The sequence below is a fragment of the Triticum aestivum genome, chromosome 2A (assembly GCF_018294505.1).
Source record: "Triticum aestivum cultivar Chinese Spring chromosome 2A, IWGSC CS RefSeq v2.1, whole genome shotgun sequence".
NCBI classification, from domain to species: domain Eukaryota; kingdom Viridiplantae; phylum Streptophyta; class Magnoliopsida; order Poales; family Poaceae; genus Triticum; species Triticum aestivum.
In genome coordinates, this window is record NC_057797.1 from 713997272 (window position 1) to 714020000 (window position 22729).

Below are 22729 nucleotides of genomic sequence, written 5' to 3' on the forward strand. Positions count from 1 at the left end.
GTAATGAGTGGGAACGAAAAGATCCATGTGAAGCAGTTCGAAGGGTCGAGTAGTGGTCATGATTGTCTTCGAGGGATGTTTGGCCCTCGTCATCTTCCCTGCTTCACAGGCACCGCATAAGTGATATTTCTTGAACTTGACGCCCTCGATGCCTATGACATGCTTCTTCTTCGCAAGGGTGTGGAGGTTCCTCATGCCAGCATGCCCTAGCCTCTGATGCCAGAGCCAGAATTCTGAAGCTTTTGCTAGAAGACATATGGCAAGCTGTGGTCCTGCTGAGAAATCTACCATGTACAAGTCATCTTTTCGATACCCTTCAAATACTAGAGACTTGTCAGATTCCATTACTACAAGGCAACGATATTTTCCAAATATTACGATCATGTTCAAATCGCAAAGCATTGAGACAGACATTAAGTTGAAGCCAAGGGATTCAACAAGCATGACTTTATCCATGTGTTGATCCCTTGAGATTGCAACTCTACCTAGACTCAGTACCTTACTTTTACCAGTGTCAGCAAATGTGATGTGGCTCTTGTCGGATGGACGTAAGGTTGAGTCCATAAGAAGGCTTCTTTTGCCAGTCATGTGATTTGTACACCCACTATCAATAATCCATTCTATAGACGTTGGTGTCGTACCCTACAGTGCAGTTAGGGGGATAGGCTTCACCAAGAGCATTGTGAAGCAAAAACATTTGACGAACCAATGGGTTATGAAAGCTTAGATCTAGATTAGGACTAATAGGGAGAGTAGCAAGCGATTCAGGAACTAAGTACATAGTAAGACCATTCGGGCATTTGATCTTGCACCCTACAAGATGTTTAAGGTCCCCAGCAATAGCGTCAGACGATTTTGGTTTTCTGCTGGAGACCTTTCCCTGCAAAAGAGAGTTAAGCTTTCTTAGCCACCCACATCTTCAAGGGTGGCTTAGAAGCAATAAGTCTAAGTGCAGCATCTGAGAATTTTGGCTTTGGAGCCCTAGCAAACAGTCTTGCAGGCGGACAATAGTACTCATAAGAATAAGCAGAATAGTTCTTGGTCTTATGAACATGGCGGTTTGATGAACCGCTCTCATATTCATATGCCTGAGTGTGGTTTCCCTGCAAAGCATTTGTGTTAGTGCGACTCAGGTGAGTCCTCTGTCTATATGAAGCCTTTGGACCGTATGAAGCCTTTGGTCTGAGGTTTTCCTTCTTCACGTGAGGTGTCATGATGACATTCACAGGAAGATTCTCCAGACACCTTTTCGGAACCCAGATCTTCTTCATAGGCGGTCCATTCCTGCAGTTAGTACCAATGTACCTGGCAAACACTTCACCATTCTGATTCTTAAACAGTATATAGTTTGCATCAAAGGATTCATCAATGATAATGGGGTTAGCACAAGTGAAGCCAGATAGATTGGATGTATCTGCTGAAGGTTCCTTTGCAGCAACCCACATGGTTTTGGGGTACTGCTCAGGTTTCCAGTACGAGCCATCGGCATTCATTTTCCTTACGAACCCAACACCCTCTTTCCTCGGGTTTCGGTTCAGAATCTGCTTTTTGAGGACATCACATAGTGTCTGATGCCCTTTAAGACTTTTGTACATCCCTGTTTCAAGCAATGTCTTCAACCTAGCATTCTCATCAGCAATAGCGGTGGTATCCTCAGCAAAGGGGTTAGTTACCACATCAACAGTTGAAGATATTGCAACAGCAGTAGCAGTAGAACATTCAGCAACAAAAGTAGCATTATCACGCTCAATGCATTTAAGACATGGTGGTTCAAATCCTTCCTGAGCGGAACTGATCTGTTTGGCGCGAAGTGACTCGCTTTCCTTTTGAAGATCTTCATGAGCCGCTCTCAATTTCTCAAGATCTTGCTTCCTTTGAAGATAATCATAGGAAAGCTTTTCATGAGTTGTTGAGAGAGTTTCATGACGACTTTCAAGTTCCTGATACTTAACATGAAGATTTTTTATGTCTTCAATTAAGGATTCAGATCGAGTCATTTCAGCACCTAACAGATCATTGCTTCTGTCTAACAGTTTTTGAATATGTTCCATAGCTTTTTGTTGTTCAGTTGCAATTTTAGCAAGTGTTTTGTAGCTGGGCTTTGAACCACAATCAGAGTCATCGTCACTAGATGTTTGATAGTGAGTAGTGCGTGTGTTTACCTTGGCACCGCGTGCCATGAAGCAGTAGGTAGAAGCGGAGTAGTCCTTGTCATTTGCATCGGTGTCAGTGATGAAGTCATTGTCTTCAGTGTTGAAGATGGACTTGGCAACGTATGTTGTAGCCAGACTTGCGACGCCTGAATCGGACTCCTCCTCAGACTCCACCCCCGCCTCCTCAGAAGCAGACTCCTCCTCTGAATCCATTTCCTTGCCAACAAACGCACGTGCCTTGCCAGATGAGCTCTTCTTGTGTGATGAAGACTTTGAGGAAGACTTGGAAGAAGACTTTGAGTGTTTCTTCTTCTTCTTGTCTTCAGAGTCATATTCCTTGCTCTTCTTCTTCTTTTTGTTCTCATTATCCCACTGTGGACACTCAGAGATGAAGTGGCCAAGTTTCTTGCACTTGTGACATGTTTTCTTCTTGTAGTCATGAGCAGAAGCTTCATCATTTCTTGAGCTTGATCGGGAAGACTTTCTGAAGCCTTTCTTCTTGGTGAATTTTTGGAACTTCTTCACAAGCATAGCAAGTTCCCTTCCAATGTCTTCAAGATCATCAGAACTGCTGTCAGATTCTTCATCGGATGAGGAGACAGCTTTTGCCTTCAAGGCACGAGTTCGCCCATAGTTTGGACCGTAGATATCTCTTTTCTCAGAAAGCTGAAACTCATGTGTGTTGAGCCTCTCAAGTATGTCAGACGGATCGAGTGTCTTGAAATCAGGACGTTCTTGAATCATCAGGGCTAGGGTGTCAAACGAACTATCAAGTGATCTCAGTAGTGTCTTGACGACTTCATGTTTGGTGATCTCAGTAGCGCCAAGGGCTTGAAGCTCATTTGTGATGTCAGTGAGTCGGTCAAATGTGAGCTGGACATTTTCATTGTCATTTCGCTTGAAGCGGTTGAAGAGGTTGTGAAGGACACTGCTTCACTGATGTCTCTGGGTAGAGACGCCTTCATTGACCTTGGAGAGCCAGTCCCAGACCAGCTTAGATGTTTTCAAAGCACTCACACGGCCATACTGTCCTTTGGTCAGATGACCACAGATGATATTCTTGGCAGTAGAGTCCAGTTGAACGAATTTCTTGACATCAGCAGCAGTGACACCTTCTCCAGCCTTGGGAACGCCGTTCTCGATGACATACCATAGGTCGACGTCAATGGCTTCAAGATGCATGCGCATCTTATTCTTCCAGTAGGGATATTCAGTTCCATCGAAGACGGGGCACGCAGCGGAGACTTTAATTATCCCTGCAGTCGACATAGCTAAAACTCCAGGTGGTTAAACCGAATCACACAGAACAAGGGAGCACCTTGCTCTGATACAAATTGAAAGTGCATTATATCGACTAGAGGGGGGTGAATAGGCGATTTTTATGAAAGTCTTCAAAACATGGAAGTTATGAAGACAAACGATATAAATAAACTCATTACCCTGCAGCGGAAGGTAGACTACACTAGGCAAGCCATAGTCAAGTATTCAATAGAGTGAAAGCACAATGACTAATAGCAGCAATGTAGTAAGGATCAGATAGGAAGATATTATGAAGCCACACAGAACACGCAGTCACTCAGTGAAGACAAAAGATAGTGCGAACATACAATGACTTCACAAGGAGTAACCGTAAGTAAAGGGAAGGGAAGATGAAACCAGTGACTCGCTGAAGAAAATGATTTGTTGGACCAGTTCCAGTTGCTGTGACAACTGTACATCTGGATGGGGCGGCTAGGTATTTAAACCTTAGGACACACAGTCCCGGACACCCAGTCCTGAACACGCAGCTCAGGACACCCAGTCCTCACCGTATTCCCCTTGAGCTAAGGTCACACAGACCTCGCCCAATCACTCTGGTAAGTCTTCAAGGTAGACTCCCAAACCTTTACAGACTTCGTTCACCGGCAATCCACAATGTCTCTTGGATGCTCAGAACGCGACGCCTAACCGGCTGGAGGATGCACAGTCCTCAAGTGTAATAAGTCTTCAGATCACAGAGACAAGAAGACTTAAGTGATGCCTAATTCTCTTTGGCTCTGGGTGGTTAGGGCTTTATCCTCGCAAGGAATTCTCTCTCAAAGGCTTCGAGGTGGGTTGCTCTCAAACGACAAAAGCCATACTCTCAATCTGAGCAGCCAACCGTTTATGGTTGTAGGGGGTGGGCTATTTATAGACACTTGGCAACCCTACCTGATTTGTCCGAAATGACCCTGGGTCACTAAGGAACTGACACGTGTTCCAATGGTCAGATTTCAAACTCACACGGCAACTTTACTTAGGATACAAGCAAAGCTGACTTGTCCGACTCTGGACAAGATTCGCTCTCATAGTCTTCACTCGAAGACATAGGTTATGGTTAGGCATCACTTCAGTCATTCTGACTGGTTCTCTTGGACCCCACTTAACAGTACGGTGGTTCCTATGACTCAACACAAAAGAAAGAGAACTACGAAAGATCTAAGTCTTCGAGCTCCATAGGCTTCATGTGGTGTCTTCTCTTGTCATAGTCTTCAATGTGAATATCTTCATATACCACCTTTGACTTCAATGTCTTCATACATTTTTAGGGGTCATCTCTGGTAGGAAAACCGAATCAATGAGGGACTTCTACCTGTGTTATCCTGCAATTCTCACAAACACATTAGTCCCTCAACTAGTTTTGTCGTCAATACTCCAAAACTAACTAGGGGCGGCACTAGATGCACTTACACATAGGAACATGTATAAGTCATGAAGAAAGCAATAGCAACATACTAAACGATCGGGTGCTAAGCTAATGGAATGGGTCATGTCAATCAGATCATTCATCCAATGATGTGATCCTGTTAATCAAATAACAACTCTTTGTCCATGGTTAGGAAACATAACCATCTTTGATTAACGAGCTAGTCAAGTAGAGGCATACTAGTGACACTCTGTTTGTCTATGTATTCACACATGTATTATGTTTCCGGTTAATACAATTCTAGCATGAATAATAAACATTTATCATGATATAAGGAAATAAATAATAACTTTATTATTGCCTCTAGGGCATATTTCCTTCAGTCTCCCACTTGCACTAGAGTCAATAATCTAGATTACACAGTAATGATTCTAACACCCATGGAGCCTTGGTGCTGATCATGTTTTGCTCGTGGAAGAGGCTTAGTCAATGGGTCTGCTACATTCAGATCCGTATGTATCTTGCAAATCTCTATGTCTCCCACCTGGACTTGATCCCGGATGGAATTGAAGCGTCTCTTGATGTGCTTGGTTCTCTTGTGAAATCTGGATTCCTTTGCCAAGGCAATGGCACCAGTATTGTCACAAAAGATTTTCATTGGACCCGATGCACTAGGTATGACACCTAGATCGGATATGAACTCCTTCATCCAGACTCCTTCATTTGCTGCTTCTGAAGCAGCTATGTACTCCGCTTCACATGTGGATCCCGCCACGACGCTTTGTTTAGAACTGCATCAACTGACAGCTCCACCGTTTAATGTAAACACGTATCCAGTTTGCGATTTAGAATCGTCCGGATCAGTGTCAAAGCTTGCATCAATGTAACCGTTTACGATGAGCTCTTTGTCACCTCCATATACGAGAAACATATCCTTAGTCCTTTTCAGGTACTTCAGGATGTTCTTGACCGCTGTCCAGTGATCCACTCCTGGATTACTTTGGTACCTCCCTGCTAGACTTATAGCAAGGCACACATCAGGTCTGGTACACAGCATTGCATACATGATAGAGCCTATGGCTGAAGCATAGGGAACATCTTTCATTTTCTCTCTATCTTCTGCAGTGGTAGGACATTGAGTCTTACTCAACTTCACACCTTGTAACACAGGCAAGAACCCTTTCTTTGCTTGATCCATTTTGAACTTCTTCAAAACTTTGTCAAGGTATGTGCTTTGTGAAAGTCCAATTAAGCGTCTTGATCTATCTCTATAGATCTTAATGCCCAATATGTAAGCAGCTTCACCGAGGTCTTTCATTGAAAAACTCTTATTCAAGTATCCCTTTATGCTACCCAAAAATTCTATATCATTTCCAATTAGTAATATGTCATCCACATATAATATCAGAAATGCTACAGAGCTCCCACTCACTTTCTTGTAAATACAGGCTTCTCCAAAAGTCTGTATAAAACCAAATGCTTTGATCACACTATCAAAACGTTTATTCCAACTCCGAGAGGCTTGCACCAGTCCATAAATGAATCGCTGGAGCTTGCACACTTTGTTAGCTCCCTTTGGATCGACAAAACCTTCTGGTTGCATCATATACAACTCTTCTTCCAGAAATCCATTCAGGAATGCAGTTTTGACATCCATCTGCCAAATTTCATAATCATAAAATGCGGCAATTGCTAACATGATTCGGACAGACTTAAGCATCGCTACGGGTGAGAAGGTCTCATCGTAGTCAATCCCTTGAACTTGTCAAAAACCTTTTGCGACAAGTCAAGCTTTGTATACAGTAATATTACCGTCAGCGTCGGTCTTCTTCTTGAAGATCCATTTATTCTCAATTGCTTGCCGATCATTGGGAAAGTCAACCAAAGTCCATACTTTGTTCTCATACATGGATCCTATCTCAGATTTCATGGCTTCAAGCCATTTTGCGGAATCTGGGCTCACCATCGCTTCTTCATAGTTCGTAGGTTCATCATGATCTAGTAGCATGACTTCCAGAACAGGATTACCGTACCACTCTGGCGCGGATCTCACTCCGGTTGATCTACGAGGTTCAGTAGTATCTTGTTCTGAAGTTTCATGATCATTATCATTAGGTTCCTCACTAATTGGTGTAGGTGTCACAGAAACAGGTTTCTGTGATGTACTACTTTCCAATAAGGGAGTAGGTACAGTTACCTCGTCAAGTTCTACTTTCCTCCCACTCACTTCTTTCGAGAGAAACTCCTTCTCCAGAAAGTTTCCGAATTTAGCAACAAAAGTCTTGCCTTCGGATCTGTGATAGAAGGTGTATCCAATAGTTTCCTTTGGATATCCTATGAAGACACATTTCTCCGATTAGGGTTCGAGCTTATCAGGTTGAAGCTTTTTCACATAAGCATCGCAGCCCCAAACTTTCAGAAACGACAACTTTGGTTTCTTGCCAAACCATAGTTCATAAGGCGTCATGTCAACGGATTTTGATGGTGCCCTATTTAACGTGAATGCGGCCGTCTCCAGAGCGTATCCCCAAAATGATAGCGGTAAATCAGTAAGAGACATCATAGATCGCACCATATCTAGTAAAGTACGATTACGACGTTCGGACACACCATTACGCTATGGTGTTCCGGGTGGCGTGAGTTGCGAAACTATTTCACATTGTTTCAAATGTACACCAAACTCATAACTCAAATATTCTCCTCCACGATCAGATCGTAGGAATTTTATTTTCTTGTTACGATGATTTTCAACTTCACTCTGAAATTCTGTGAACTTTTCAAACGTTTCAGACTTGTGTTTCATTAAGTAGATATACCCATATCTGCTTAAGTCATCTGTGAAGGTGAGAAAATAACGATATCCGCCACGAGCCTCAACATTCATCGGTCCACATACATCTGTATGTATGATTTCTAAAAAATCCGTTGCTCTCTCCATAGTACCGGAGAACGGTGTTTTTGTCATCTTACCCATAAGGCACGGTTCGCAAGTACCAAGTGATTCATAATCAAGTGGTTCCAAAAGCCCATTAGTATGGAGTTTCTTCATGCGCTTTTTACCGATATGACCCAAACGGCAGTGCCACAAATAAGTTGCACTATCATTATCAACTCTGCATCTTTTGGTTTCAACACTATGAATATGTGTGTCACTACTATCGAGATTTAATAAGAATAGACCACTCCTCAAGGGTGCATGACCATAAAAGATGTTACTCATGTAAATAGAACAACCATTATTCTCTGATTTAAATGAATAACCGTCTCGCATCAAACAAGATCTAGATATAATGTTCATGCTTAACGCTGGCACCAAATAACAATCATTTAGGTCTAATATTAATCTCGAAGGTAGATGTAGAGGTAGCGTGCCGACTGCGATCACATCGACTTTGGAACCATTTCCCACGCGCATCGTCACCTCGTCCTTAGCCAATCTTCGCTTAATCCGTAGTCCCTGTTTCGAGTTGCAAATATTAGCAACAGAACCAGTATCAAATACCCAGGTTCTACTGCAAGCATTAGTAAGGTACACATCAATAACATGTATATCACATATACCTTTGTTCACCTTGCCATCCTTCTTATCCGCCAAATACTTGAGGCAGTTCTGCTTCCAGTGACCAGTCTGCTTGCAGTAGAAGCACTCAGTTTCAGGCTTAGGTCCAGTTTTGGGTTTCTTCTCTCGAGTAGCAACTTGCTTGCTATTCTTTTTGAAGTTCCCCTTCGTCTTTCCTTTGCCCTTTTTCTTGAAACTAGTGGTCTTGTTGACCATCAACACTTGATGCTCCTTCTTGATTTCTACCTCCGCAGCTTTCAGCATTGTGAAGAGCTCGGGAATAGTCTTATTCATCGCTTGCATATTATAGTTCATCACGAAGCTCTTGTAGCTTGGTGGCAGTCATTGGAGAATTCTGTCAATGACGCAATCATCTGGAAGATTAACTCCCAATTGAATCAAGTGATTATTATACCCAGAAATTTTGAGTATATGCTCACTGACAGAACTGTTCTCCTCCATCTTGCAGCTATAGAACTTATTGGAGACTTCATATCTCTCAATCCGGGCATTTTCTTGAAATATTAACTTCAACTCCTGGAACATCTCATATGCTCCATGACGTTCAAAACGTCGTTGAAGTCCCGATTCTAAGCCGTAAAGCATGGCACACTGAACTATCGAGTAGTCATCAGCTTTGCTCTGCCAGACGTTCATAACATCTGGTGTTGCTCCAGCAGCAGGCCTGGCACCCAGCGGTGCTTCCAGGACGTAATTCTTCTGTGCAGCAATGAGGATAATCCTCAAGTTACGGACCCAGTCCGTGTAATTGCTACCATCATCTTTCAACTTTGCTTTCTCAAGGAACGCATTAAAATTCAACGGAACAACAGCACGGGCCATCTATCTACAATCAAACATAGATAAGCAAGATACTATTAGGTACTAAGTTCATGATAAATTTAGGTACAATTAATCATATTACTTAAAGAACTCCCACTTAGATAGACATCCCTCTAATCCTCTAAGTGATTAAGTGATCCAAATCAACTAAACCATGTCCGATTATCACGTGAGATGGAGTAGTTTCATTGGTGAACATCACTATGTTGATCATATCTACTATATGATTCACGCTCGACCTTTCGGTCTCCGTGTTCTGAGGCCATATCTGTATATGCTTGGCTCGTCAAGTATAACCTGAGTATTCCGCGTGTGCAACTGTTTTGCACCCGTTGTATTTGAACGTAGAGCCTATCACACCCGATCATCACGTGGTGTCTCAGCACGAAGAACTTTCGCAACGGTGCATACTCAGGGAGAACACTTCTTGATAATTAGTGAGAGATCATCTTATAATGCTACCGTCAATCAAAGCAAGATAAGATGCATAAAGGATAAACATCACATGCAATCAATATAAGTGATATGATATGGCCATCATCATCTTGTGCTTGTGATCTCCATCTTCGAAGCACCGTCGTGATCACCATCATCACCGGCGCGACACCTTGATCTCCATCGTAGCATCATTGTCGTCTCGCCAATCTTATGCTTCCACGACTATCGCTACCGCTTAGTGATAAAGTAAAGCATTACAGCGCGATTGCATTGCATACAATAAAGCGACAACCATATGGCTCCTGCCAGTTGCCGATAACTCGGTTACAAAACATGATCATCTCATACAATAAAATTTAGCATCATGTCTTGACCATATCACATCACAACATGCCCTGCAAAAACAAGTTAGACGTCCTCTACTTTGTTGTTGCAAGATTTACGTGGCTGCTAAGGGCTTAAGCAAGAACCAATCTTACCTACGCACCAAAACCACAACGATAGTTTGTCAAGTTGGTGCTGTTTTAACCTTCGCAAGGACCGGGCGTAGCCACACTCGGTTCAACTAAAGTTGGAGAAACTGTCACCCTCTAGCCACCTTTGTGCAAAGCATGTCGGGAGAACCGGTCTCGCGTAAGCGTACGCGTAATGTCGGTCTGGGCCGCTTCGTCCAACAATACCGCCGAACCAAAGTATGACATGCTGGTAAGCAGTATGACTTATATCACCCACAACTCACTTGTGTTCTACTCGTGCATATAACATCAACACATAAAACCTAGGCTCGGATGCCACTGTAGGGGAACGTAGTAATTTCAAAAAATTCCTACGCACACGCAAGATCATGGTGATGCATAGCAACGAGAGGGGAGAGTGTGATCTACGTACCCTTGTAGACCGACAGCGGAAGCGTTAGCACAACGCGGTTGATGTAGTCGTACGTCTTCACGGCCTGACCGATCAAGCACCGAAACTACGGCACCTCCGAGTTTTAGCACACGTTCAGCTTGATGATGATCCCCGGACTTCGATCCAGCAAAGTATCGGGGAAGAGCTCCGTCAGCACGACGGCGTGGTGACGATCTTGATGTACTACCGTCGCAGGGCTTCGCCTAAGCACCGCTACAATATTATCGAGGACTATGGTGGAAGGGGGCACCGCACACGGCTAAGAATATGATCGCGTGGATCAACTTGTGTGTCTAGGGGTGCCCTCTGCCTCCGTATATAAAGGATCAAAGGGGGGGTGCGGCCGGCCAGGAGAGGGCGCGCCAGGAGGAGTCCTACTCCCTCCGGGAGTAGGATTCCCCCCCTTTCCTAGTTGGAATAGGATTCGGGAGGGAGGAAAGAGGAGAGAGAGAAGGAAGGGGGGCGCCGGCCCCCTCTCCTTGTCCTATTCGGACTAGGGGGGGAGGGGCGCACGGCCCAGCCCTGGCCACCTCTCCTCTCTTCCACTAAAGCCCACTAAGGCCCATATACCTCCCGGGGGGTTCCGGTAACCTCCCGGTACTCCGGTAAAATCCCGATTTCACCCGGAACACTTCCGATATCCAAATATAGGCTTCCAATATATCAATCTTTATGTCTCGACCATTTCGAGACTCCTCGTCATGTCCGTGACCACATCCAGGACTCCGAACAAACTTCGGTACATCAAAATGCATAAACTCATAATATAACTGTCATCGAAACATTAAGCGTGCGGACCCTACGGGTTCGAGAACAATGTAGACATGACCGAGACCGAGACACGTCTCCGGTCAATAACCAATAGCGGAACCTGGATGCTCATATTGGCTCCCACATATTCTACGAAGATCTTTATCGGTCAGACCGCATAACAACATACGTTGTTCCCTTTGTCATCGGTATGTTACTTACCCGAAATTCGATTGTCGGTATCTCAATACCTAGTTCAATCTCGTTACCGGCAAGTCTCTTTACTCGTTCCATAATACATCATCTCACAACTAATTCATTAGTTGCAATGCTTGCAAGGCTTATATGATGTGCATTACCGAGAGGGCCCAGAGATACCTCTCCGACAATTGGAGTGACAAATCCTAATCTCGAAATACGCTAACCCAACATGTACCTTTGGAGACACCTGTAGAGCACCTTTATAATCACCCAGTTACGTTGTGACGTTTGGTAGCACACAAAGCGTTCCTCCGGCAAACGGGAGTTGCATAATCTCATAGTCATAGGAACATGTATAAGTTATGAAGAAAGCAATAGCAACATACTAAACGATCGGGTGCTAAGCTAATGGAATGGGTCATGTCAATCAGATCATTCATCCAATGATGTGATCCCGTTAATCAAATAACAACTCTTTGTCCATGGTTAGGAAACATAACCATCTTTGATTAACGAGCTAGTCAAGTAGAGGCATACTAGTGACACTCTGTTTGTCTATGTATTCACACATGTATTATGTTTCCGGTTAATACAATTCTAGCATGAATAATAAACATTTATCATGATATAAGGAAATAAATAATAACTTTATTATTGCCTCTAGGGCATATTTCCTTCACTCCTATGTTCTCTCAAGAAGTTAGAGATTTGCTGGAGCCTGGATCTGGAGTTCCGTGGGGGTAGCAGAGACTTCGCCGGATTCACCTCTCTTACGAAGCTAAAACTTATTGGTTGCCGCAAGCTGGTCTCAACATTGGTGTGTGAAACGAAAGATGATGGTACCATGGAGATTGGATTACTCCCACCATCACTTAAAGACCTTAGGATGGATCCTCTCCCAAGAAACTTGCAGTCATTCACTCCTCAAAGCCTCCTCTACCTCAAAAAGTTACGTCTATCTTTTGGCCCAAGTCTGAAGTCTGTAGAGCTGCGTTCCTGTACGGCCCTAATGAAGCTGGATATCATGTTCATGGGGTGTGTCCAGCTGGCTGTACTGGAGGGCTTGCAGTTTCCCAGCTCCCTTCGAAGCTTGAAGATGGAGATGAATTCGGAGCTGTCTTGTGCATGGGATCTCAAACTGCAGGAGCAAGAACAGGGTGGGAATCAAATTCAGCTATTTCCTCCGTCACTTGATAAACTTGAGATCACAGCTGTCACGGACAGGGTCCAATCCCGTCTTCTGTCCTGCCTTCCTGCCATCACCAAATTAGCTATATGTCAAAGTCCAGAACTGACGTCTCTACAGTTGGCATACTGCACGGCACTGAAAGAGTTGGAAATTGGAGACTGCGACTTGCTTGCGTCGATCGAGGGCCTCCAGTTCTGTAGAAACCTGACATCCTTGAAAGTATTTAACTCCCCCGGCCTATCTTCCTGTTTGGAGCTTGTGTCACACCAACAAGGGGCCTCTGGGATCTAGTCTGGACTGAAAACTCTTGAGATTGATGACGCATCTGTCCTTTCCATGCCCTTCTGCAAACAACACACATCTCTAACACACCTAGAGTTCAGTTCTCAGGGTGGTGAACAGAGAGAGAGCTTGGTGAGCCTAACAGAGGAACAAGAGAGAGCGTTACAGCTTCTAACCCCCCTTCAAGAACTTGGATTCTCATGGTATAAGAATCTCATGTCACTTCCTGCAAACTTATATAGCCTGACCTCCCTTGATAGGTTATCTATCAATCATTGTCAGAGCATCAGAATGCTGCCAGACATGGGCCTCCCAACTTCGCTCAGGCACCTTCAGTTATCCTGTTGCAGTGACGAGCTAAGCATGCAATGCAGAATTGCAGCAACGGAGAAGCTACGGGTCAGGATTGATTATCAGTATGTGAATTAATCACCAGTGTCTACTTCTAAGGTACGGTTTCGGAGCATTTTTCCTACAGAAATAGTTTACACGCTCACCCTCTTCTTGCTAAAAGTAATTCATCTCTCTGCAGACTGCAGCCACCCGAGATGTTGTGCATATTGCTGCGCTCGCTGTCACTGGCACATTTGTGCGACTGCTGTATACCTATTTGGCTTTCCATCAGCCACTCTAGTTGCATGATGGATGGACCAAGGAAACCATGTTGAAAGTGTCAACTCTTTTTGTTTATCAGGGGCATTATGAATTTTCGCTCATTCTTGTGTCTTTGCTGGCTGGCTGGATGTGAGCTATGCTGTAGCAAGCCTTACCATGGTATGTTTTTCGATTTTAGTTTTATATATCCTGGTTAGATTTGTCAGTGGCTCAGTGCTGTAGTTATTGGTGATATTATTTGCTGAAGCATTGTTATTTTGGTAGTTGCTCAAGCATCGTTATTCAGTAAAATCGGCAGCGGACCGCTGGAGCCTAATCTCACATAGGATGCTATCATGTTAAATGAGTGATGACTACACATTGTTATTTTGTCCAGTTTATTGTTTGTTTATCGTCGCCGTAACTAACACGTGACTGCACCTTTTCTGATTTATCTGTCCTACCTTATCGTAGACGCGTGTGTTTGCCTGATTTTAAATGTTGATCATGTGTTTCAGCTCTCGACATGTTATATCGTAGTGAAAAAGAAAAGAAAGAAAGCGTGTTTTAAAAAGAAATAAAATTATAAGCATTTATGATGAATCTTACGCCACTCACCCTTCTGTTAACACCTGCGTCCTGTACATCTATAAGCAGAATATAGAATTGCTCTGCGTATTATCCCAGTCCACAGTGAACTGAACACAATGGGCGGCTGTTATGCAGTGCCGTACGCAGATCGTACCAAAATTATCACACGTGTACCAGCACTCCAAGCAGAATCAAGTAGGAGCTTATTTGATTCTTGTTTCACATTTGTTAATCTGGTGCCTGCGACACGCATCTAATCTAAGTAGGATGAATTTACTGATGAGCCGCTAATCATGGTGTCAGGTGTGCTGGTGTGGATTGGCAGTTGAGCCATGTCCAAGAAAAACTGAGGACAGCACAGCAATCAGATATGTTGGTGACAATTGTTAAACTTCAGTTATAATCAAGTCTGTCGCATGTATCCAATGCACCGTATCTAACATATAAAGCCTCCTAGAGTGGTAGTCACAACGAAGGCCTTGAGCGCACGGTACCACGGGAGAGAAAAAAGACCACCGCACCGCGCCGCGCGTGGGGGTGCAGCGCACCACGCGAAGGGAAAAAACCACCGCGCCGTGGTGAGCCCCGCGCCCGTCCGCTTTCTCCTCCATCCCCCTCGTTTCCAACCCTAAAATATTTTCCCCCTACATCCGCTCATCCCCTCCACTCCCTCGACAACGGTGGCGGCGGCCCCCTCTGGTGGCGGAGGAGGAGGGGGGAGATGGTGGCGCGGCGGCGACCTTCCCCCCTCGTCATCCTGGATCCCACCGGACCTGAGGCGTGCGGGCGCGGCGGCGACCTGCAAGGGAAGGGCGACACTCGAATCGATCCAGCGCCATGGATCGTTCCCTGCGGGAGAAAGAGAAAATGAGGGAGAGAGAAGGAAGGAGAGGAAGCAGAAAGAGAGAGGAAAGAGGAGAGGGAGGTGCAGCGTTGACCGACGGCTCGCGCGGTGGTGCGGCAGACGGCGGCCTCAGCGGGTGTGCGACGACACCACGCAGCTCCTGTGCCGCGCAACCCTCTCCTCGCAGGCTCAACAGGAGGTTCCCAAGCCAGCTCGGGCCGCTGCTACCTCTTCCTCGCCGCCCAACAGGTCGCCGTGCTGGGGGAGCAGGGTAGCATCGGGTCCACAGGCTGGGGTGGAGGCCTTCCCAACTCAGACTGCGCGTCCTCCTCTTCGCCGCGTCATCGCCCTGGCCAGCTGAGCACCAACCCGACGGCTCCGGCATCCGATGCCAACACAATGAGGTGAGCTTCACCAAATACTCTCTCTCTCTCTCTACCTATCTCTTCATGCGGCCCCCTCCCTCTCTGTAATCTTTCGAGATTGATTTTGTTTCTAGGTTATACTCCAATCAAACATGTGAATATTTACCAGAGTGCTTCAAGATCGATCTGATGATCCACTACCGCTCTGCTGTTGGGACTAATTTGGATGGGAATGGTGATTTGATGGTTGATTACGATTACTTGGTTCTTGCTCTTGGAGTTACTGTGAATACATTCAACACTCCTGGTGTGATGGAGCATTGCCACATTCTGAAGGTAAAATCCTGATTGGCATTGTGTGTCTCTTTACTGTTCTGCTATTTCTCATGTTTAAATCCTGAGATGTAAGTTACAGTTTAATTTCCTGCAAACTCTTGAGATATATGGTATTTGTACCATGCAGTATTAGTCATATCTTGTGCTTACAGCCTCACATTGTAAATGTCAGGTAGTGGAGGATGCCCAAAAGATTCGAAAGAGCGTGATAGACTGCTTTGAAAAGGCGTCACTTCCTAACCTCAGTGAAGAGGAGAAAAGGAAGATCCTTCACTTTGTGTTTATCAGTGGTGGACCTACTGGGGTTGAATTTGCTGTGGAGTTGCATGATTTTCTTGTCGAAGATCTGGTGAAGCTATATCCTGCAATTGAAGAAAACTCTCAACTCCTACTTGCGCTCCGCCTCTTCCTCCTTTTCATCGCTCAATAGGAGGCAGCTCATCTGGCCGTGCAGCAGACCACGTCCTGAGCGGGTCGGTGACGGCGGTTGCAGCTGGTGCACGATGGCGATTCCAACGACAACAGGAATCTGCAACTTGTTAGACTTCTTTGCAACCCCAACAAGGCCCTCATCTGCTTTGTCTACATATATGCATGATTTCTATGATTGGAATCAGATAGCACTAACTATGTGTCAGACTGCTAATATTTATTTGCTTGATGATCCTTGAAGCGCACTCTACGCTCATACATGATCCCACATATTCTAGGTATAATGATACTATCTTTAGTGTTCTGTTCACGGGAATTTGACAAGTCACTGCTTAAGATTTCTTAACTTTTGTACAGATGCTTTCTTGAGGCTTTGGCTAAAAATCTGTGGTGTACGTCACTCATCAGGTTGAGTTTTTACCAGTTGCTGATCTTATTATTCTGGTTATATTGTCATGAGTAAAAAAAATAGTGCACTTCTTTTTGAGGAATCTTCATGCATATTTGTTGCATCCTTACAAAGTAATTGTACTTTAGGTAACTCTGACGGGCTAATGCCTTAAGCTGGGACATACAACAAAATACTTATTTTATGGGAGGAGTTTATGGAACTGGGTAGTGCTCATCAGGATGCTCTTGCAGCAATTGACACAATCGATGTGGCTAATGGAGCCAGTGAGTAACCTTGCCACCCTTCAGTATGGTCAGTTTTAATATATACTACAATTTCTGTATGCAAGAGTGACCTTCTACTGTTCTAAATGTAGTGTTCCGTTTAAAAAGAAATTCCATGCGAAGATTTAATGTGTACGATCGAACTATCTTTAGTTTATCAAGGTACTCTTTCTAATATTTTACTGTAATAGCAGGTTTTAGCCAATATTTAGTATTGAGGTGTTGATGACAGCAAATACTATCCTGCTTGTCTGTTTTCTAGACGTGTTTCTATATGCTTTTCAGTTGTTAGTTGTGATACTTTTTATTGTCTTTCGAAATTAAGATGTGCTCTGTATATGTGATGATACTATATACTTTCTATAGTTATTGAACTATATACCATTTTTTTATTTATGCTTATGGAGTGCTTAGTTAATTGCTTGCAAGTAGATTTTATAGATACCAATAGAAATAATAACTTGGGATTTATTTCTGTTCAACCTCTGTGATCTAGATGAGCAAAGCAACAACTTTGGCTTTATTTCTTTGTGATGTAGATGAGCAAAACAGTAACTTGGATTTTAATTCTGTTCTCTATGATGTAGATTAGCAAGATTTTTAACCAACAAAGTAATTTATTTTAGTATGGTTTTGTCACTATGATTGGTAATATGAAGTTTATTTATTCTAGGTTCCTATCTTTAGACAGTCACATCCACGTTCGTACTTTTAGAATAGTTGTTGCAACGGGGAAGAGCATTTCTGCAATAGCAAGATATCAGGACCCAATGGGCATAGGCCGAACCAACCACCATCACTATTGCTTCAGGATTAGATAGACAACTTCCACTCATGAGGTGAGTTTGCTTATTCTACTTTCAGTGTACTGTGCAGATATGTTGGTTAGAAATTTTGCTATGTGCCTGTCAAGTTGATTAGATATGAAAAATATGCTCTATAATACCCACATAATACTTGTTTAAATTGGCTTTTCCCTGGTTCATCAGTGCACACATGAAACCGGTAATAAGAAGAGAATCACCTGATTTTTTTATAGTCTATTTTAGTAAGCATGTTCATAATATTAGGATAGTTTAATTTGAGAACAATTGGCTGGAGGAACGATGTAATTTGATACTCTGTTATGTTGATCTCCAGAGAAATTTGGTTTTTGGTTTTTCATTGATGTACGTTAATCTGTTGTGAATCTTGTTTGCTTGCACCAATTATATGGGTAACAATTAGAGGGGAACTTTTGGAACTCATACATTCTATTTCAGTTAATGTTCAAAGCAACTTTCCTGTGTGAATCTGATAATCTCACTGAAACCTGTGTTTCATTGTATATATTCAGCCTGTCGAGTCAAGTTTCAGACTGATCATGTATCCCCTTGATATTCACTGGATGGAATCCCCTGTTTTACTCAAACTGAACCTTCTACAAACATCGGAAAAGCAACAGTAGTAAAGATGGACAGAAATTCCAAAAATAAGGTTAGTTCTTTTTTGTTCTGTATCATTCTCTTTACCGTTCCTTTTGGTACTACACTCCAAAAAAGAGGCAATCGGAAATATTTAGGTCCACTGAAAAGTAATTCTGGAGCTCGCAGAGTTCTCATTTTTCAGATTTGCAGTAGTATTCGCTTTTGGTTTACATGATATTGGTTGTATCTCCCTGACAACTGCTCTTCGGTTGGTGTAGGTGTTTTTTATGGATGTAGCTGGTTGCGATGAAGCTAAACAAGAAATAATGTTATCACTTATTACCTTTGTCCTTCAAATTTGAGTATAGGCCTGTGAAATAATGAATATTTGTGTCTCATTGCTCCAGCATGGTCAATAAAGATATGTTGACCCAGGAAATGTGGGTTTATCATAGGTCCTACTGTATACGTTGATATATGAAATATGACATTTCCGGTTATATGCTATCACTTATTACCTCTGTCCTTTGCATTGAGTATAGGCCTGTGAAATAATGGTGTATTTGTGTGTTGATTCGTCTGTTTTCCTTCATGTTCTGGTTCTAAGGTACCAGGACAGACCCAGAGTTATTTGTAAAAAAGTGCTTTCCAATGTACCAATATTTTGTATCCTTTCTAATGCTTAAAAAAGAGGCGAATAATTCTTTTAGAATATGTAATATCCGACATGTGTAACGCACCTTAAGAGACTACTAAGTTATCCTGTATAATTGGCACACCCTACTTTTGTAGTAATAAATATATCATGTGCTGCTCCATACAGGTGATACATTGCATTTACCATAGTATTTGATTACATATGATAACATAAAATCTGTTTTTTCCTTAGCGGTTCGGCACACTTAGTGCATAGAAACAGAGTACAGGCAAATTGATTAGATGCATTAGTTAAGAACACTGATTTTTTTTGGAAAGCTTCATCATGACATCGATATTGGTTTCGCCTTACTGCCACTCAGAGGTTGGATGGAGCATCGAGGATTTCAGGCTTGGGGTGGCCACATGTTGCAGGATAGCAGGAAGAGTTGGATGTGTTCTGCAGAGACCAGGTGATCAATGTCGTGTACAACACTTCTAAATTTGGTCATTTATTTATCCTCATAGCTGGTTCCCTTGATACTTTTTCTTAGAAACATGATCAAAGATACAAAAAGTTTTACTTCTGAAGCAGAAGTGGCAGTATAGTGTGCATGCCGTATTGACTTGTTCATGCCAATGGCAGAAGTATCTGATTCATCCGACCTAATTCAAGTTAACTTGAGTGCAGCAGTAGATAAACATTCACTTACAAATTCTACTCCAAATGGACAGTAATAGTAGTACGTGGGCAGTGTAAAATGTGTTTTTGTTAGTTCAGTGAAAATTAGAGATCAACCTGATGGTACTTCATTTTTATTCTAATCTGCCAAATGCTATTAAGGAAATGAAGTTTCTTCCTCGATCAAGTTATCAGTCCTTGGTTCACTCTTACCCTTTGTGCTGGATGAGACGGGGAGGAGGAGGAGGAGAGTGTGGGGGCATCTGGAGAGGAGCGAGGGGTGAGAAGTAGCAAGAGGTTCCTTAATAGCATTTGGCAGATTAGAATAAAATTGAAGTACCATCAGGTTGATCTCTAATTTTCACTGAACTAACAAAAACACATTTGCTCCACATTTCCCTTTGCGCTGTCAGTGAAAATGTTATACGTCTTAGCTACCTCTGCTTGCTTTTGATGTTCAGTTCACTACTTTACTGCTCTTTCCTTAATTTCGAGAGGACACGGGAGAGGGAGCTACAATGGCAGGAGAAGAATGCAACGAGGTGCGGTCTTCTGTTCGATGCCAAGGGCCTGTCCGGCAGTGATTTCCTCGGTGAGTACTCCACTACACGCCTTCCGTCGAATCCGGAGAAGAACATTTATCACCACCACCATGCATGTTCTTGGCTTGGCTTGGGGTTCGTCTGCTAATGGAGATTGATCTGATTTTACCTGTACTTGCAGGGATGATCTAGATGATATAACAAAAGGATTATATATGCATTTGTGTGCTTCAGAAAAGGTTACTGCTACATTCAACTTTTCACCAGAAATGATTCGTATATCCTAAAGATGTTGCTAGCGTCTTGAAGGATTACTTATATTTGCTCCCTAATTTCCTGAATTATACGAAGTGAGTTGGATCATCGAGGGTTGGCGAATATTCAAATTTGTTTTGTTCTTTAGACCAGACATTAGCCCTTTCTCTCTATTTAACATATTTCAAATTCTCATGTTACATTATACTCCCTCCGTCCCATAATGTAAGACGTTTTTTGACATTAATGTAGTGTAAAAAAAAGTCTTACATTATGGGACGGAGGGAGTAGTAAATATTCAATTCACTTCTATTTTGTAGACAGGTCATTAGCCTTTTCTCTCTATTTAACACATTTCAAGTTCTCATGTTACATCAAAAATACGCTGGTTAGGATGTTTGCAACATGCCGTGTGTTGTAATCTTTGTCCACTGTACATGCACATATTAAATACTTTCATTAGTACTTTTACATATTTCAAGTTCTCATTGTTCAGTTTGTTGGTTTAATAGAGAATGTTCCTGATCCTTACTTTCATAGGTACATTTAGAAGTCACAATAGAGAAGGTTCGTAGCCTTGGCTCCAAAGCTTCAAGCTCTTATAGAAATTAGAACTGAGGGCCTTTTAAAATGAGTCCTGCATAATAGTGTTTTTCAGTAGGATGCGGAATTTTTGTTTGTCTGATCGGCTATCCTTGGTGCTGATTTTCGTACTGATTTCATCATCATATGACTACAATAAAGAAGCTGTGTGTATAAATATTTCTAACTGCTGATACTTTGCATCAGTGATTTCAATTCTGTTGGTCCTCCTTAACATTGCTTGGGAATGTGAGGCTTAAAAGTTTCAACCCTGTGCAATGTGCTTCTCGGGTGTGGGTTTGTGTCTGACTAATTAACGGTTCTGTTAATACTGATATGTCCTTGTACATTATATGGGTATTGCATCGCTTGTACTTATACTAAGTGGAAATTTTTCTCATATGTTTCAATATGTCCCCGAATAATATTAATGTACACTCTTTCAATACATGGCTTACCCTTGGCCTTTGCGCCATTGGCGCAACTGGTCATCTAGTGTATTCAACGGGCGGCGGACTTGTAGCGTATCCTAGCAGGAGTCTTCGGTTAGAGGCTAGGAGATGTTTATCTTCTGTAACCATAATTCTATCTCCTTCTGGCTTGATTCCCAAGTTGTAATCCTAACTGTATGCGTTATCAGGACTCGCACCTCTGCCTATAATATACGCAGCGTCCCCTCGATACGAGGCAAGACATTTTCCGCTTCGTACATGGTAGTCAGAGCCTTTTCTTTTCCCATCTAGAGCTTCTGTCGAACCCATCCAGCCAAGCCATGTCTTCCTTCGGCTCCTCCTCGCCTAACCTCAACAATCAGGTTACAGAGAAGTTATCAGGCATGAACTGCGTGCTGTGGCGCACGCAGATCACCCCTCAGCTGCGCGGTGCCGGCGTCTTTGGCTACATCGACGGCACCAACCCGGAGCCGGCCAAGCTCCTCGTCACCACCAAGGATGGCAAGGAAACTTCATTGCCCAACCCTCTCCACCCTATATGGGTACGGGAGGATCAGCAGGTCCTTGGCTACCTGCTGAATAACCTCACAAAAGAGGTCCTGGTCACGGTGACCACGGTCACCACGGCGGGCGCGCTCTGGACGACGCTTGCGGCCATGTTCTCGTCGCAGTCGGCGAGTCGCATCAACAACATCTGCGCCTCCCTCATCAACGCGCAGAAGGGAAACCTCTCGGTGGCCTCCTACTTCGCCGCCATGTGTGGCTATGCCGATGAGCTGGCCGCGGCGGGCAAGCTGATCCAGGACGACGAGCTCATATCGTACATCATCCATGGGCTGGAGGCGGACTATCAGCCTCTGGTGTCGGCCCTCGACGCCCGAGTCACTCCTGCAACCCTCGACGAGCTCTTCGCTATGCTGTCAAACTTTGACCAGCACATGGCCTAGTTCCAAGGATCCGGTGGCTTCAAATCATCTGCCAACATGGCGTCGCGCGGTCGGGGTGGCGGATCCCGCTCGCGTGGCCCTCCTCGCTACAAGGGGGGGCGATCTGGCGGCGGCGGCAATGACCGCGGCCACTCTCCTCCGCGCTCGGGCGGCCGAGGCCGCGGGCGCGGTGGTGGAAACCGAACGCATCCAGAAACCCCAAGGTGCCAAATCTGCGGGAAGCCCGGCCACACCGCCAAAGATTGCTGGTACAGGTACGATGATGATGTTGATTCTCAAGACGATGACAAGGTAGCTGCTGCCGCTGATGGTTCCTACGGTATTGACACCAATTGGTACGTCGATAGCGGAGCCACAAACCACATCACAAACGAGCTTGAGAAAGTCACCATGAAGGAAAA

At 43.8% G+C, this 22729-nt stretch overlaps 1 long non-coding RNA gene and 1 pseudogene across 4 annotated transcripts; both read left to right on the top strand.

Annotated features, from left to right (window-relative positions):
- The window catches only part of LOC123191894 (disease resistance protein RGA2-like), a 43857-nt pseudogene extending 29280 nt beyond the window's left edge, over positions 1-14577 (top strand).
- A 1437-nt stretch (positions 14578-16014) lies between these two features.
- On the top strand, positions 16015-19332 carry LOC123190468 (uncharacterized). Of its 4 annotated transcripts, none has more exons than XR_006496358.1 (6): positions 16015-16429; positions 16509-16559; positions 16689-16826; positions 17500-17665; positions 18163-18302; positions 19252-19332. It is a non-coding gene; the product is annotated as an uncharacterized lncRNA (long non-coding RNA). The 4 variants fall into 4 exon arrangements; XR_006496357.1 differs by lacking the exon at positions 19252-19332 and adding an exon at positions 18511-18561; XR_006496359.1 differs by lacking the exons at positions 17500-17665; positions 19252-19332 and adding an exon at positions 18511-18561.
- Positions 19333-22729: the final 3397 nt, after the last annotated feature.